General features: G+C 44.9%; 1 long non-coding RNA gene across 1 annotated transcript; it reads left to right on the top strand.

Annotated features, from left to right (window-relative positions):
* Positions 1-562: 562 nt before the first annotated feature.
* Positions 563-5,232, top strand: LOC141134429 (uncharacterized). Its single transcript, XR_012243146.1, has 3 exons — positions 563-992; positions 2,990-3,057; positions 3,168-5,232. It is a non-coding gene; the product is annotated as an uncharacterized lncRNA (long non-coding RNA).
* Positions 5,233-16,049: the final 10,817 nt, after the last annotated feature.

Below are 16,049 nucleotides of genomic sequence, written 5' to 3'. Positions count from 1 at the left end.
GCTCTGCCGTATGGTACAGGGCCCGACTCTACCAGCTCTGCCGTATGGTACAGGGCCCGACTCTACCAGCTCTGCCGTATGGTACAGGGCCCGACTCTACCAGCTCTGCCGTATGGTACAGGGCCCGACTCTACCAGCTCTGCCGTATGGTACAGGGCCCGACTCTACCAGCTCTGCCGTATGGTACAGGGCCCGACTCTACCAGCTCTGCCGTATGGTACAGGGCCCGACTCTACCAGCTCTGCCGTATGGTACAGGGCCCGACTCTACCAGCTCTGCCGTATGGTACAGGGCCCGACTCTACCAGCTCTGCCGTATGGTACAGGGCCCGACTCTACCAGCTCTGCCGTATGGTACAGGGCCCGACTCTACCAGCTCTGCCGTATGGTACAGGGCCCGACTCTACCAGCTCTGCCGTATGGTACAGGGCCCGACTCTACCAGCTCTGCCGTATGGTACAGGGCCCGACTCTACCAGCTCTGCCGTATGGTACAGGGCCCGACTCTACCAGCTCTGCCGTATGGTACAGGGCCCGACTCTACCAGCTCTGCCGTATGGTACAGGGCCCGACTCTACCAGCTCTGCCGTATGGTACAGGGCCCGACTCTACTAGCTCTGCTGTATGGTCAGTGGCGGCCTGTCCATAGGGGGCGCCTGGGCGCCGCCCCCCCAAAGCTAGTGACAAAAAAAAAAAAAAAAAGTTCTTTAAATTTACTGTGCTCGGGCGCCGGCCACATTGCACTATAGAAGCGTCATGCCAATGCAATCCCGTGATTGCAGGCGAGACGCTACATTTGCGGGGTTTTGTGTTGCTTTGTGGCGCAAAGCTAAGCGCCTCTCCACTCTCATTGGGTCAGGCTTCTGTCTGTCTGCCTATCTGACCATTAGCACCGCTGTAGGACTTGAGCTGTGCTTTAGCCCGGACAGCTGTGTCACTCTTACTTTCGGTTTCTGTGCCAGTGGGAAGTCTGCTCCATGAAGCAAGAATCAAGGTAATGTGATCTGACGCTCTGTCAGTGTCTGTCCCTCCACATACCTTGTAATGTTCCTTGTAATTCCTTGTGTAATGTTCCCATCCTGTGATGATGATCTGTGATCGGACGGTTGAGGGAGGAGGGGGAGGCGGTGCCCTGCTTCTTCTGTGCCCGGAGTTAACCTCCATTCACCCAGCAATCTGCAGGAGCATTTATATGTGTACCATGAGGGGTCCCAGCACTGTGTCCTGCTACAGCCATCATATACAGCATATCCTCACCTTCACCAGGTCTCTATCTATCTATCAATCTGCCTGCCTGTGTACTGATCTGTCTGTCTGTGTACCTATCGATCTGCCTGCCTATCGATCTGTCTGTCTGTGTACCTATCGATCTGCCTGCCTATCGATCTGTCTGTCTGTGTACCTATCTGCCTGCCTATCGATCTGTGTACCTATCGATCTGCCTGCCTATCGATCTGTCTGTCTGTCCGTCCGTCTGCCTATCGATCTGTCTGTCTGTGTACCTATCTGCCTGCCTATCGATCTGTGTACCTATCAATCTGCCTGCCTATCGATCTGTCTGTCTGTCCGTCCGTCTGCCTATCGATCTGTCTGTCTGTGTACCTATCAATCTGCCTGCCTATTGATCTGTCTGTGTACCTATCTGCCTGCCTATCGATCTGTGTACCTATCGATCTGTCTGCCTATCGATCTGTCTGTCTGTGTACTGATCTGTCTGTCTGTGTACCTATCGATCTGCCTGCCTATCGATCTGTCTGTCTGTGTACCTATCGATCTGCCTGCCTATCGATCTGTCTGTCTGTGTACCTATCGATCTGCCTGCCTATCGATCTGTCTGTCTGTGTACCTATCCGCCTGCCTATCGATCTGTCTGCCTATCGATCTGTCTGTCTGTGTACTGATCTGTCTGTCTGTGTACCTATTCGCCTGCCTATCGATCTGTGTACCTATCGATCTGCCTGCCTATCGATCTGTCTGTCTGTGTACCTATCGATCTGTCTGTCTGTGTACCTATCGATCTGTCTGTCTGTGTACCTATCGATCTGCCTGCCTATCGATCTGTCTGTCTGTGTACTGATCTGTCTGTCTGTGTACCTATTCGCCTGCCTATCGATCTGTGTACCTATCGATCTGCCTGCCTATCGATCTGTCTGTCTGTGTACCTATCGATCTGTCTGTCTGTGTACCTATCGATCTGCCTGCCTATCGATCTGTCTGTCTGCCTTTCGATCTGTCTGTCCGTGTACCTATCGATCTGTCTGCCTATCGATCTGTCTTTCTGTGTACTGATCTGTCTGTCTGTGTACCTATCCGCCTGCCTATCGATCTGTGTACCTATCGATCTGCCTGCCTATCGATCTGTCTGTCTGTCCGTCTGTCTGCCTTTCGATCTGTCTGTCTGTGTACCTATCGATCTGTCTGCCTATCGATCTGTCTGTCTTTGTACTGATCTGTCTGTCTGTGTACCTATCGATCTGTCTGCCTATCGATCTGTCTGTCTGTGTACTGATCTGTCTGTCTGTGTACCTATCGATCTGTCTGCCTATCGATCTGTCTGTCTGTGTACTGATCTGTCTGTCTGTGTACCTATCGATCTGTCTGCCTATCGATCTGTCTGTCTTTGTACCTATCGATCTGTCTGCTTATCGATCTGTCTGTGTACCTATCTGCCTGTCTATCGATCTGTCTGTGTAACTATTGATCCGTCTGTCTGTGTACCTATCTGCCTATCAATCTGTTTGTCTGTAGGCCCTATCAAGGGCAAGTGGCGGCGAAGGGGGGGTGTTGTTGGTTGGGGCTATGTTTGCGCCCCCCCAAAAAAATTGAGCACCAGCCGCCACTGTGTATGGTACTGGGCCCGACTGTACCAGATTACCAGCTCTGCCGTATAGTACAGGGCCTGACTCTACCAGATTATGACTGACCTCAGAGGTAGGTAGGAAGTGAACAGTCATTGCCGATAACCAGTAGATAAGCTCTCTTCTCTTGTAGATCTCAGGAAGTTCTGCATTTACAAGGGCCAATCGGTGAGGGATCCTCTGTGGGCATTACGTGATAAGGTGAGTGGCGTTCAGAGCCGGGGGAGGGGTGGTCAGAGTGGGTGGGGGGGGGCGGCGGCGAGTAGAAGGTGAGCTGCTGGAATAATTCTCCTCCCTTCTTCTATTTCCAGAAACATCACTACAGAGAATTACCGCCCGAGGTGCAGGATACTCTGGGGGGGCGTCCCTGATGACTTTGTCCGCTATTTTACCTCCCGATTCTCAGGACTTTTGCTGCACACTTAACTTGCCATGGGCTTATGTAGCCATCACCCCTATTACACCCCAGACTCCTCAGAACCAGCACTCGGCTCGCAGCCCCCAGATGAGACGTGAAATGTGCGCTGATTTCTGGTCATGGCCCGAAGACATTGCAGCGTGCCTTAGACTGCCTTCCCTTGGCTATCCTGTAGAGGGCGACACACGCTGGGTGTGGGAGGAGAGACCTTCCTTCCAGTGCCATTTGGTATTCTTTCATATTGCATTATGGAAAGGGTATCGCCTCCTCAGTCTGGGAGGGGCTTTGCGCTATTGGTTGCTGGTGCTGGAGGGGGCGGGCACAGACGAGAAGCAGTTAGTGGTAATGAGGTTTTATTTTTTTTACCACATTGAAGGGTTTTTATTCATGAAGTATCAGCTCCTATGGGTCAGCCATGCTTGCTCAGGTTTTATGGGTGAAGTTCAGTGTTATACCCAGATACCTCAGTGTCAGGGGGCGGGGTTTACGATCGGTATTTATACGGAGGTGCCCGAAAGCCGTTCCCGCCATCGCTGCGCTCTGCAGAGAAGAATCATTTTCTGTTTCAGTTTTATTGACTTTTTTATTGATAAGGAAACTCGGGAAATGGAAATATTTTATATTTTTAATCAGTGAAGCACAATGGGTTCAATTCTCAAAGGTAAGACCCGGAGGAAGATCCTTATTTCCAGAGAAGTGATCATATTTTCAGCTGAGCTCAGCCAATGAGAGGTGAGAATTACCGTCACATGACTGAAAATAAATATCCGGGTCCTCATGTAGCCCATCATGGTTTGAGCCAAATGTCAGGCTGGACGTGGGTCAGTATTGCCGGGAATAAGTTTGTGAATTAAAGATGATTTCTGTCTCTGGATATTTTCTGTTTCTGTTATTAGAAATGAATTATAAATGGTTGAGAGATGTTCGGGCTCTGGCCAGATTATGAGCAGAGAGCGGTAACACATGGCAACCTGTCAGGTGACCTCTTTTAAAGGTTTGCATTCTTGCTGCTTGTTGGTTACTGCTCTCTGCCCAAAGTCCCCAGATTACCTGGTATTATGGTAATTACCGCTTCTATCCATTGGTGGCAGCACCGTGACATTAATATTATGTGTATGGTAATATAGGGGGAGTCATACCAGCTCTAACCACAAGGTGGCAGCAGAGGACCAGTAAAATGCGTATGGTAATATAAGGGGAGTTACACCAGTTCTGACTACCAGTAAAATTAGGTGTGGAGCAGTATAGGGGGGATTCATACCAGTTCTAACCACCAGGTGGCAGCAGAGTACAAATAATATTAGGTGTGTGGTAATATAGGGGGAGTCATACCAGTTCTTACCACAAGGTGGCAGCAGAGTACCGGTAATATGTGTATGGTAATATAGGGGTAGTCATACCAGTTCTAACTAACAGGTGGCACCAGAGTACCGGTAGTATTGTGCATGGTAATATATGGGGTCATACCAGTTCTAATCGCAAGGTGGCAGCAGAGTAATGGTAATATCATGTGTATGATAATATAAGGGGAGTTATACCAGTTCTAACCACCAGGTGGCAGCAGAATAGCGGTAATATAGGGGGAGTCATATTTGTCCATACCACAAGGTGGTAGCAGAGTATCGGTAATATTATGTGTATGGTATTATGGGGGGGTCATACCAGTTCTAACCACCAGATGGCAGCAGAGTACCGGTAATATTGTGCATGGTAATATAGGGGGAGTCATACCAGTTCTTACCACCAGGTGGCAGCAGAGCGCTGCTAATATTGTGTATGATAGGGGGAGTCATACCAGTTCTAACCACTAGGTGGCAGCAGAGTACCAGTAATATTATGTGTATGGTATTATAGGGGGAGTCATACCAGTTCTAACCATCAGGTGGCAGCAGAGTACTAGTAATATTATGTGTATGCTTACAGGTATATATTATTCCTGCGCTACCATGTAAGGACCATAATGATAGAGGAAAAGCAGCTTACAACGAATAGGGTCCAGCCTGACCCTAAAGGCAGATATAATGTAGTTGGTAGGAGTGGTGCTGCGCTAATCCTTATGTACCCCACAGTGTCTACATATAAATAAGCAATAACAATCAGCGGCTTACGCAATAACAAGCTAATAGCGGTGTGGTAGTGAACCCAAAAATCAAGCGGTGACCATAATGCCTAAAGTGCTGGGTAGTGTCTCATCGACCTAAGAACATAAGTATATAAATTTCATCTAAAAACTATTGGGGCCAGAAAAAAACTCCCAAAGCATAAACAGAAATTGTGTACAAAGTTACATTGAATGTCCGTGGAGATCTACAGTCGCTGCAATAAAGTATCTAATACCATCAGTGGGTGCTTAAAGTTAAATAATATTCAAGTTCATCAACAGGTGACTATTGCAGCAGCAAAAAACATATTATAACTCAAGAAAGTGACTTGTGCAGTATGAAAAAACTCTAATAATATTCCAAACGTGCCAAAAAGTGAAAAGGAATAATAAATAAACAATAATTAGGGCCAAAAAAGCAATAAAAAGGCAAAATAGGAATAAACGTGCAATGTTACAATGAATGTCCATGGGGATCCATAATATATGCAATAAAGTGTCCAATGCCAACAGTAGGTGCTTAAAAAACAATATTACCCAATACCCACCCCCACAGGAGACACCAGCAGTGCCTGACTGTTCTATGCTGTAACCTCAGTTTATGAGGTAAGGGGCCATTACCTTCCAGTGGAGGATCATCTGCATGAAGAGCACCTGTATACACTTCACATTTCTAGCCAAGCTAGCTATTGTGTGAAAAGATCCAACTACTGCTCATATCTTTCCACTGTGTGGCACGTTTTAAGAAGCATTGGAGTTGCCTGATATTGCACAAATCACCCTTTGGATTTTGAAATACTCTGCTGCTGCACAAGTCACTTTCCTTCATGAACTTTTAATATTGTTTTTTAAGCACCTACTGTTGGCATTGGACACTTTATTGCATATATTATGGATCCCCATGGACATTCATTGTAACATTGCACGTTTATTCCTATTTTGCCTTTTTATTGCTTTTTTGGCCCTAATTATTGTTTATTTATTATTCCTTTTCACTTTTTGGCATGTTTAAAATATTATTAGAGTTGTTTCATACTGCACAAGTCACTTTCTTGAATTATAATATGTTTTTTGCTGCTGCAATAGTCACCTGTTGATGAACTTGAATATTATTTAACTTTAAGCACCCTCTGATGGTATTAGATACTTTATTGCGGCGACAGATCTCCAGGACATTCAATGTAACTTTGTACACAATTTCTGTTTATGCTTTGGGAGTTTTTTTCTGGCCCCAATAGTTTTTAGATGAAATTTATATACTTATGTTCTTAGGTCGATGAGACACTATTGTTTTACACGTCACCGGTTTTTACTCATGCACACTTATGTTTATGTCCACCCAGCACTTTAGGCATTATGGTCACCGCTTGATTTTTGGGTTCACTACCACACCGCTATTAGCTTGTTATTGCGTAAGCCACTGATTGTTATTGCTTATTTATATGTAGACACTGTGGGGTACATTAGGATTAGCACAGCACCACTCCTACCGACTACAATATTATGTGTATGGTATTATAGGGGGAGTCATACCAGTTCTAACCATTAGGTGGCAGCAGAGTACCAGTAATATTATGTGTATGGTAATATAGGGGGAGTCACACCAGTTCTAACCACTAGGTGGCAGCAGAGTACCAGTAATATTATGTGTATGGTAATATAGGGGGAGTCATACCAGTTCTAACCATCAGGTGGCAGCAGAGTACCAGTAATATTATGTGTATGGTAATATAGGGGGAGTCATACCAGTTCTAACCATCAGGTGGCAGCAGAGTACCAGTAATATTATGTGTATGGTAATATAGGGGGAGTCATACCAGTTCTAACCATCAGGTGGCAGCAGAGTACCAGTAATATTATGTGTATGGTAATATAGGGGGAGTCATACCAGTTCTAACCATCAGGTGGCAGCAGAGTACCAGTAATATTATGTGTATGGTATTATAGGGGGAGTCACACCAGTTCTAACCATCAGGTGGCAGCAGAGTACCAGTAATATTATGTGTATGGTAATATAGGGGGAGTCATACCAGTTCTAACCATCAGGTGGCAGCAGAGTACCAGTAATATTATGTGTATGGTAATATAGGGGGAGTCATACCAGTTCTAACCATCAGGTGGCAGCAGAGTACCAGTAATATTATGTGTATGGTATTATAGGGGGAGTCACACCAGTTCTAACCACAAGGTGGCAGAATATGGGTTGCGATCCTGAACACAATGGTGGATGTACGTTGCACAATACATTCTGCCGCCATTTTTGAGTGGAGAAAATCACACTTAAAATGCTGAGCTCAGCTGATGTCTCATCATAAAGGTTACTCGGGGGGGTTGCACGGCTACCATTTTGCTGAGGACCGTAGCATATTTTCTCTTCTACAAAATGGCGGCATACATTGTATACCTAGTCCGCCGCCGTTCTCCAATGGGGAAAGTTGTTTTGGTCCTCCGGATAATGGCAACCATAGAGGACATCTCTGCTGTGACTACAGAGAGGAGAGAAATGCTGCAATCCTCAATCTTCACTTTCTGAGCGTATCCCGCTCTGCTGTTTAATCACATAGAAGAAAACCACTGCGGTCCTCAACAAATGGCGGCCAGGGTGGACCATTTCTACACAACCATTATATATACTCAGCACTCCCTCCATATTATTTATTGTCCTCAACTCTGACCAATCACAACCACCAGATGGCAGCACAGTGCTAGTACTATTATATGTATGATGTAATACAGGGGAGTCCTACCACCTCCGAACACTGGATGGCAGCAGAGTAAGATCCCTTTCATTCGGAGCCATCCCTCCGTTAGTGCTAAAGCGCTGATTTTCGGCCGCTAGCGGGGCACTTTTAACCCGAAAAAAGGTTAAAAACTCATTCCAATGGGCAGGGGGTTTTGGGAGCAATTAATACAGCGCTCCCGACCTGCCCCAAAGATGCTGCTTGCAGGACTTTTCGGAACGTCCCACAAGAGTGCTGCCCCGATGTGAAAGAACACACTGCAGTGAATGAGAGGCCGTCTTCAGGTGCTTAGCAGAGGCTATTTCTATCACTAAAACGCCTGGAAACTGCCCCAGTGAAAAGGGTCTAACAGAAATGTGTATGAAAATTCATTAATGTCATACAAGGTGCAACCAAAGGGTGGCAGCAGAGTGACGGTGATGTATGTATGGTAATATAGGGGGAGCACTGCCAGTGTATATCCACAAGGTGGCAGCAGAGTGACGGTGATGCATGTATGATAATATAGGGGGTGCACCACCAGTGTATATCCACAAGGTGGCAGCAGAGAGACGGTGATGTATGTATGATAATATAGGGGGAGCACCGCCAGTGTATATCCACAAGGTGGCAGCAGAGTGACGGTGATGTATGTATGATAATATAGGGGGCGCACCACCAGTGTATATCCACAAGGTGGCAGCAGAGTGACGGTGATGTATGTATGGTAATATAGGGGGAGCACCGCCAGTGTATATCCACAAGGTGGCAGCAGAGTGACGGTGATGTATGTATGGTAATATAGGGGGAGCACCGCCAGTGTATATCCACAAGGTGGCAGCAGAGTGACGGTGATGTATGTATGGTAATATAGGGGGAGCACCGCCAGTGTATATCCACAAGGTGGCAGCAGAGTGGCGGTGATGTATGTATGATAATATAGGGGGAGCACCACCAGTGTATATCCACAAGGTGGCAGCAGAGTGGCGGTGATGTATGTATGGTAATATAGGGGGTGCACCGCCAGTGTAAATCCACAAGGTGGCAGCAGAGTGGCGGTGATGTATGTATGATAATATAGGGGGCGCACCGCCAGTGTATATCCACAAGGTAGCAGCAGAGTGACGGTGATGTATGTATGGTAATATAGGGGGCGCACCGCCAGTGTATATCCACAAGGTGGCAGCAGAGTGAGAAAAAGAATGGTGACCCAAAAAAACATGTAGCAATGAAAAGAAGAAAGGCAATATTAAGTCTCACCAAAAATATGTGATGAGAATAAAGTGTCAGTATAGAGACTGGTGAGATAAACCACAAGGGACATTAAACATAAGATCGAGGAATGCTCCAGGAAGGTGCAGCAGTGTCTCAGGAATATAAACAAGCCGAAGTGTCAGCTGAGTGAAGGTGAACTATAAGTACCAGCAATGAGCCACAGGTGACCACCAACGTCACGCAGCGTAATCAAAAGGGGGAGGCGGCGCCTGAGCGTCAATTGGCGCTCAAACCTCCTCGTGGTGTATGCAGATTAACCACTTCAGCCCTGGACCATTTGGTTGGCCAAAGACCAGAAGACTTTTTGCGATACGGCGCTGCGTCGCTTTAACTGACAATTGCGCGGTCGTGCGTCGTGGCTCCCAAACAAAATTGACGTCCTTTTCCCCCACAAATAGTTTTCTTTTGGTGGTATTTGATCACCTCTGCGGTTTTTATTTTTTTGCGCTATAAACAAAAATAGAGAGCGCCAATTTAAAAAAAAAAAACGCATTATTTTTTACTTTTTACTATAATAATTATCCCCCAAAAATATATAAAAAAACTTTTTTTTTTCCTCAGTTTAGGCCGATACGTATTCTTCTACATATTTTTGGTAAAAAAAATCGCAATAAGCGTATATTCATTGGTTTGCAAAAAAGTTATAAAATTGCATTGATTACTGTAAAAATGTCACTGGCAGTTAAGGGGTTAACCACTAGGGGGGAGTGAAGGGGTTAAGTGTGTCCTAGTGCGTGTTCTAACTGAAGGAGGAGAGGACTGTGTGTGATCGCGACCGCCGGGCACCTGCATCGGCCCCGTTGGTGAGCAGGCGGCGCGCACGCGCCCCCTAGTGGCCGTCTATGTTACTGACGTAACATGACGGCGATTCGCGCAGCCAAACCATGTTGCCGCAGTACAACTGAGGCGGCTGGTCGGCATGCAGTTAAGCAAACAACGTGTCGGCGCGCGGCATCATGAATGACGCCACCCTCTCGTCCTGGGGGCGCAGCGTCAACCCTCAGCGAGTGCCTACCTGTCCCCCCCCCATGGTAAAATAGAGAGGGGAGGGCCCTGGTGCGTGTCGCAGCTCCCCGCCATTCCTCGATCTTATGTTTAACCACTTGTTTACCGGGCCTTATACCCCCCCCCTTCCTGCCCAGACCAATTTTCAGCTTTCAGACCTGTCACACTTTGAATGACAATTGCTCGGTCATGCTACACTGTACCCAGATGAACTTTTTATCATTTTTTTCACACAAATGGAGCTTTGTTTTGGTGGTATTTAATCGCCACTCGGGCACTGACGGGTTGTATTGATAGGTGGCACTGGTGATGAGGCACTGATTGGTGACATTTATAGGTGGCACTGATGGGTGGGCACTGTTAGGTGGGCACAGAAGCCTCTGCAGAGGCTCTTCTTGATCGGGACCGATGTCCCTCTCACAGCCGCCGGTGATCTGCTTTTTTTTTTCTTCTCACGCTACCAGCATGAGGAGAAAAAATAGGCGATTACTGGCTCTGTTTACATCACACGATTAACTGTCATTGGCTGACAGCTGATCACATGGTAAGGGGCCGGGATCGACCCCTTACTCCGATCTGTGATCAGCCGAGTCTCATAGACTTGCTGATCACAGAGCATGCCGCGTGCGCCCTGCAGGGGGCGCGCAGGCCGATCGAGCACGGGAGGACGTCTATGGACACCCTCCCGGCAAAGTAGGCCCGCGCTATAGCCAAAAGACGGGAAGGGGGTCCCTTGTGGTTTATATTACCCACTCACCAGTCTCTATACTGACACTTTTTTCTCATCACTTATTCTTGGTGAGACTTACTATTTCTTTTTTATGTACTTGGCCTTCTCTTCATTGCTACACAGTTTTTTGGGTTACCATTCTTCTTTTTCTCTTTTCCTTTCTATGGTTTATCAGTTGTGGAACCACTTTATTGATACAATATCAATCTTCACAGATACTCTTTGGAAATTTAGCACCAATTCTATATCCCGGCTGATTACTGGGGAGTTCATGCCAATGCTTACTGATGCTGCCACAGTTATTACCACCTCAGCTCCCCGGGGGGTGACTTCTCCTACAGTGCCTCCAGCCATTGTTATTATCAATACATTTTTTTACCCATACGTTAAGGTTAGGTAAGAGCATTCGGGGACCATTGTTGTCCCCCCCCCTTTTTTTTTATCCTTACCCCCTTTTTTATCTACCGTCATACTACTTTGGCATTTTTACTCTATTATAGATACGTCCAATCTGCATCTGCTTCTGATGAGTGGCAATATGCCCACGAAACGCGTAGAGCTCTCCTACGATGCCACGTCACAGTAACCATGTGCAATATTTGAATTTTATTTATATTATTTTATCATAATGAATCATTCCCATTACTTTTATCATGTTTACATATTACTATGTTTGTTTGCTCCGGGCATACATACGTTCGGTCCATTACAATGTGTATCATGTTGTTATAATTGTGTACATATTTATGAATTATTTAGATGATATTTATTGTGACCTATCATATATTATATTTCTACTGTTTTATGTATATGTGTGCTCATATGAAATAAACAGTTACTATCATATAATCATCGGGTTCTTCATTTTAGCCATGTGCTTCATATAAAGTCTCATTACCCCCTCTTTCTTTCAATATGTACCAGGGATGGAGGTATATGAATTTACTAGCCATGGCCTCATATAAAGTCCCAATCTCTTTCTTCTTCGTTTTCACCACCAGTATATATCCACAAGGTGGCAGCAGAGTGACGGTGTATGTATGGAAATATAGGGGGGCACCGCCATTGTTTATCCACAAGGTGGCAGCAGAGTGGCGATGATGTATGTATGATAATAGAGTCAGAGCACCGCCAGTGTTTATCCACAAGGTGGCAGCAGAGGGACTGAGATATAGGGGGAGCACCGCCAGTGTTTATCCACAAGGTGGCAGCAGAGGGACTGAGCGATACGGTAATATAGGGGGAGCACGGCCAGTGTGTAGAGGGATGGATGTATATTAATATAAGGAGCGCACTGTCATTGTTTATCCACAACGTGGCAGCAGAGTGACAGTGAGCTACAGGGGGTATAACCCCCCCCCCGAAAATAATTGCATTTAATAGAATTATGAAGAACATATTGTATATCTATAACCCGTGTATGAGAGTCTTTCCTTTTCAGTGATATGTATATCTTATGTAAATTACATTTCTTCATATAATTCATGTTTATTTACAAACCTTTAATTGAAAAGATATTGGTATAAAAAAAATGAAAATAATCGCATTTTGTTGCTTTGCAGCCTGAAATGAAGACAGACACAGTTTTTGTTTTATTCAGCTGTATTTACTCCGCACAATTTATAAAACATCCAAGTGAAGGATAGAACACCGATATGTCAGAGAAAACAGCATTACTGAGTTGGAAAAAGGATCTCCCCTGGAATATACCACCGCAGGGAAGGGGGGGGGGGGTGACTCTCTCTCTCTCTCTCTCTATATATATATATATATATATATATATATATATATATACAATATACATAACGGTAGGAGAGTGCTTCTTTTATATATATATATATATATATATATATATATATATACAGTACATGCATGTATGTGTGAACTTTGGGGGCACACCCTGATGTAATAGGCTGCGGACGCCCATGAGGTTATCCTTCTGGTGTGGGGCCAGTTGAAGAAGTTGGCCTCCAGCCATGAGGGGGCGTATATCTCACACAACATATGGTGTTATCTTATATATACAGGAGGAACTTAGTATACAGCTTCCACCATGATAAGCGGGAGGCCACCCCAAGCTTTCTTCATTTCTTTCCTATGACTTTAATGAATATCTCCCTCAATGTGAGCTGTAAAGGGCCCATTATAAAAAAATAAATAAAAGTCAGCTACAAATACTGTAGCTGCTGACTTTTAATAATCGGACACTTACCTGTCTCAGGGTCCAGCGATGTGGGGAATCGGAGCCCACGCTCGTCTCCCCCTCCGCTCGGCGGCGCTGGCATTTTAACTGGGGGGCGCCCGGGCTGTGGCTTCACAGCCGGGCACCCAATGCGCATGCGCAAGCCGCGCCGAGTGCCGTGACTGGCCGCACAATCATCTGGGACCTGTCACGTGTCCCAGATGATTGCCTAGAGGGATGGGGGAGGGGTGATCTTCCTTCCTGCGTCGAGGGAAGTAACGTCAGGCGCTGAAGGAGGCAGACTACGAGGGACCCCTAGCAACAGGCATTAAAGAGGTGAGTAAAAAAAAATTTCTCCAAATTTTTTTTTAACCACTTCAGCCCCGGAAGGATTTACCCCCTTCCTGACCAGAGCACTTTTTACAATTTGGCACTGCGTTGCTTTAACTGCTAATTGCGCGGTCATGCAATACTGTACCCAAATGAAATTTGCGTCCTTTTCTTCCCACAAATAGAGCTTTCTTTTGATGGTACTTGATCACCTCTGCGGTTTTTATTTTTTGCGCTATAAACGGAAAAAGAACGAAAATTTTGAAAAAAATGATATTTTCTACTTTTTGTTATAAAAAAAATCCAATAAACTCAATTTTAGTCATACATTTAGGCCAAAATGTATTCGGCCACATGTCTTTGGTAAAAAAAAATGTCAATATGTGTATATTTATTGGTTTGCGCAAAAGTTATAGCGTCTACAAACTAGGGTACATTTTCTGGAATTTACACAGCTTTTAGTTTATGACTGCCTATGTCATTTCTTGAGGTGCTAAAATGGCAGGGCAGTACAAAACCCCCCCAAATGACCCCATTTTGGAAAGTAGACACCCCAAGGAAATTGCTGAGAGGCATGTTGAGCCCATTGAATATTATTTTTTTTTGTCCCAAGTGATTGAATAATGACAAAAAAAAACAAAACATTACAAAAAGTTGTCACTAAATGATATATTGCTCACACAGGCCATGGGCATATGTGGAATTGCACCCCAAAATACATTTAGCTGCTTCTCCTGAGTACGGGGATACACATGTGTGGGACTTTTTGGGAGCCTAGCCGCGTACGGGGCCCCGAAAACCAATCACCGCCTTCAGGATTTCTAAGGGCGTAAATTTTTGATTTCACTCTTCACTGCCTATCACAGTTTTGGAGGCCATGGAATGCCCAGATGGCACAAACCCCCCCAAATGACCCCATTTTGGAAAGTAGACACCCAAAGCTATTTGCTGAGAGGCATGGTGAGTATTTTGCAGCTCTCATTTGTTTTTGAAAATGAAGAAAGACAAGAAAAAAAAATTTTTTTTTCTTTTTTCAATTTTCAAAACTTTGTGACAAAAAGTGAGGTCTGCAAAATACTCACTATACCTCTCAGCAAATAGCTTTGGGTGTCTACTTTCCAAAATAGGGTAATTTGGGGGGGGGGGGGGGTGTGCCACCTGGGCATTCCATGGCCTCCGAAACTGTGATAGGCAGTGAAGAGTGAAATCAAAAATTTACGCCCTTAGAAAGCCTGAAGGCAGTGCTTGGTTTTCGGGGTCCCGTACACGGCTAGGCTCCCAAAAAGTCTCACACATGTGGTATCCCGTACTCAGGAGAAGCAACAGAATGTATTTTGGGGTGTAATTTCACATATTCCCATGGCATGTTTGAGCAATATATCATTTAGTGACAACTTTGTGCAAAAAAATAAATAAAATTGAAATGAAATTTGTCTCTTTCCTGCAACTTGGGGGGGGGTTTTGAACTGTCCTGGCATTTTATGCACAACATTTAGAAGCTTATGTCACACATCACCCACTCTTCTAACCACTTGAGACAAAGCCCTTTCTGACACTTTTTGTTTACATGAAAAAATTATTTTTTTTTGCAAGAAAATTACTTTGAACCCCAAAACATTATATATTTTTTTAAAGCAAATGACCTACAGATTAAAATGGTGGGTGTTTCATTTTTTTTTTTCACACAGTATTTGCGCAGCGATTTTTCAAAGGCATTTTTTGGGGAAAAAACATACTTTTTTAAATTTCAATGCACTAAAACACACTATATTGCCCAAATGTTTTATGAAATAAAAAAGATGATCTTAGGCCGAGTACATGGATACCAAACATGACATGCTTTAAAATTGCACACTAACGCGCAGTGGCAACAAAATAAATACATTTTTAAAAGCCTTTACAGGTTACCACTTTAGATTTACAGAGGAGGTCTACTGCTAAAATTACTGCCCTCGATCTGACCTTCGCGGTGATACCTCACATGCATGGTGCAATTGCTGTTTACATTTCACGCCAGACCGACGCTTGTGTTCGCCTTAGCGCGAGAGCAGGGGGGGACAGGGGTGTTTTTTTTTTTTTTTTTCCTTTATTTTATTTTTGATTTTTTTATCTTATTTTTAAACTGTTCCTTTCATTTTTTTTTTTTTTAATCATTTTTATTGTTATCTCAGGAAATGTAAATATCCCCTATGATAGCAATAGGTAGTGACAGGTACTCTTTTTTGAAAAAATTGGGGTCTATTAGACCCTAGATCTCTCCTCTGCCCTCAAAGCATCTGACCACACCAAGATCGGTGTGATAAAATGCCTTCCCAATTTCCCAATGGCGCTGTTTACATCCGGCGAAATCTAAGTCATGAAATGCTCGTAGCTTCCAGTTTCTTAGGCCATAGAGATGTTTGGAGCCACTCTGGTCTCTGATCAGCTCTATG

This window comes from Aquarana catesbeiana, linkage group LG03 (assembly GCF_042186555.1).
Source record: "Aquarana catesbeiana isolate 2022-GZ linkage group LG03, ASM4218655v1, whole genome shotgun sequence".
Taxonomy (NCBI): Eukaryota; Metazoa; Chordata; class Amphibia; order Anura; family Ranidae; genus Aquarana; species Aquarana catesbeiana.
The sequence above is the reverse complement of the archived record's forward strand: the minus strand, read 5'-3'. Positions and strand labels throughout refer to the sequence as shown.